Genomic DNA, 3,142 nt, shown 5'->3' on the forward strand with positions numbered 1-3,142 from the left:
CCATGAAAAACAGCCCCAGACCATTATTCCTCCTCAATCAAACTTTACAGTTGGCATTATGCATTGGGGCAGGTAGCGTTCTTCTGGCATCCGCCAAACCCAGAATCGTCTGTCGGACTGCCAGATGGTGAAGCGTGATTCATCATTCCAGAGAATGTGTTTCCATTGCTCCAGAGTCCAATGGCGGTGAGCTTTACACCACTCCAGCCAACGCTTGGCATTGCGCCGTTGCTTCCAGAGGCAGTTTGGAACTCAGTAGTGAGTGTTGCAACCAAGGACAGACGATTTTTACACGCTACGCGCTTCAGCACTCAGTGGTCCTGTTCTGTGAGCTTGTGTGGCCTACCACTTTGCGGCTGAGCCGTTGTTGCTCCTAGAAGTTTCCACTTCACAATAACAGCACTTACAGTTGACCAGGGCAGCTCTAGCAGGGCAGAAATCTGACAAACTGACTTGTCGGAAAGGAGGCATCCTATGATGGTGCCATGTTGAAAGTCACTGAGCTCTTCAGTAAGGCTATTCTACTGCCAATGTTTGTCTATGGAGATTGCATGACTGTGTGCTCGATTTTATACACCTGTCTGCAACGGATGTGGCTGAAATAGCCGAATCCACTCATTTGAAGGGGTGTCCACATGCTTTTGTATATATAGTGTATTTGGTTTCAGTTCATATTGCAAAAAAAACGCATTAGTTCAATGCAATGTAAGTGGTTACCCTGTTTTTGTAACACGAATGATTCTCCTTATTCCTAAATCTCTAACAAAACACATCTTGGATACTCACCCATGTAGACTAATCTGGAAATATTACCCCCAGTCTCCCCATAGGATAATTAGTGTAGAATAATTGGTCGCTAGTTTGCATAGTGCAAAAGGAGAGGCAAACAATTGCATTACAGTTAGCAGCCCCAATTATCTGAAACAACCCGGGATTGTGTTGATTAGCATAGAGTTATGCAAATCTGCGCTGTGAGTTGCATTGTTGCACACATGCATCCCTGGAGAGGCCTGGCTGTCCCGGCCTGGAAACACCATACCTGCATTCTTCTCCTGCCCCACATGTCCCCCAGCACCAGATCAGTAAATTAAGCCGAGGTTAAAGGGAATAATCCCAGGGATGACCACGCTTTGTCACCTCACTTTTCTGAAACAGAACAGAGAGGGGGGAACCAAAAAATAAATAAATGCAGCTCCACATTACATCCACGACACTGAACGGACCTCTGACCTCTGGTTTCAAATGGAGAAGAGAGAGAAGGAAACAAAGGGAAACACTTTATAACTCTAGACTGAAACCCCATACAGAACCAATCAGCCCCTCCTTTAGGCTTTATGAATCTAGACTGAAACCCCATACAGAACCAATCAGCCCCTCCTTTAGGCTTTATGAATCTAGACTGAAACCCCATACAGAACCAATCAGCCCCTCCTTTAGGCTTTATGAATCTAGACTGAAACCCCATACAGAACCAATCAGCCCCTCCTTTAGGCTTTATGAATCTAGACTGAAACCCCATACAGAACCAATCAGCCCCTCCTTTAGGCTTTATGAATCTAGACTGAAACCCCATACAGAACCAATCAGCCCCTCCTTTAGGCTTTATGAATCTAGACTGAAACCCCATACAGAACCAATCAGCCCCTCCTTTAGGCTTTATGAATCTAGACTGAAACCCCATACAGAACCAATCAGCCCCTCCTTTAGGCTTTATGAATCTAGACTGAAACCCCATACAGAACCAATCAGCCCCTCCTTTAGGCTTTATGAATCTAGACTGAAACCCCATACAGAACCAATCAGCCCGTCCTTTAGGCTTTATTAATCTAGACTGAAACCCCATACAGAACCAATCAGCCCCTCCTTTAGGCTTTATGAATCTAGACTGAAACCCCATACAGAACCAATCAGCCCCTCCTTTAGGCTTTATGAATCTAGACTGAAACCCCATACAGAACCAATCAGCCCCTCCTTTAGGCTTTATGAATCTAGACTGAAACCCCATACAGAACCAATCAGCCCCTCCTTTAGGCTTTATGAATCTAGACTGAAACCCCATACAGAACCAATCAGCCCCTCCTTTAGGCTTTATGAATCTAGACTGAAACCCCATACAGAACCAATCAGCCCCTCCTTTAGGCTTTATGAATCTAGACTGAAACCTCCCCTAAAGGCCCAGCCCTTCCTTTAGGCTGCCCAGAGTGTTGTGTTGCTAGCTGCTTCTCTCTCTCTCGCTCGCTCGCTCTCTCTCTCTCTCTCTCTCTCTCTCTCTCTCTCTCTCTCTCTCTCTCTCTCTCTCTCTCTCTCTCTCTCTCTCTCTCTCTCTCTCTCTCTCTCTCTCTCTCTCTCTCTCTCTCTCTCTCTCTCTCTCTCTCTCTCTCTCTCTCTCTCTCTCTCTCTCGCTCTCTCTCTCTCGCTCTCTCTCTCTCTCGTACATTAATCTTCTCCCCCCAGCTGAGTCCTCGTCCTCCTCACCGGCTCCCACTATTGTCACGCTCCTCATTGTAATGTGAGCCTCACTTCATCTCTATGCAAGACTGTCTTCTCCTCTCCTCCTCCTTTTTTTTCTCTCCCCCTTCCTCTCTTAATTGCCTGAGCTCAGACCACCAGTATGCTTCTCCTGCAGATGTCTCGCTCCTAGAGAGTACAATCAGACCCATCTGCTCTAGTTTTTACTTTCCACCCTCCCTCTATCCCTCCTCCCTCCCTCCCCCCCAAAAATCACCTCTGCACCCCCCCCCACCCCCCTCCCTAAATCTCCACAGTAATCCCCTCGCCCCAACACTGAAAAAGCCACAACTCCTACTCCTCCCAAAGAAAAACCTTGTCAGTGGCGTGGGGATTGAAAGCCTATCAAAAAGCTATAGAAGAGTAGTTTTGGTGTGGAGGGGCTCAATCAGAGGGTGGGTGTGAGGCCAATGCCCCCCTGCTAGGTGAAGGCTCTGTCAAGGGGGGGGAGGAAAGAGGCCCAGGCCAGATAAACAGGGACAGATGGAGGGACTTTGGAAGGGAGGAATAATCAGCGCTATGCGCAACGTGCACGATAAAGGTGCTGCGTGATGCCGCTGTTTATACAAAACAACATAAAATACATGGCTGTGAAACAGTGGAGGCTCCTCAGAGGAGGAAGGGAAGGACAATC

This window comes from Coregonus lavaretus, assembly GCF_964263955.1.
Source record: "Coregonus lavaretus genome assembly, chromosome: 32".
In the NCBI taxonomy this organism is placed as follows: Eukaryota; Metazoa; Chordata; class Actinopteri; order Salmoniformes; family Salmonidae; genus Coregonus; species Coregonus lavaretus.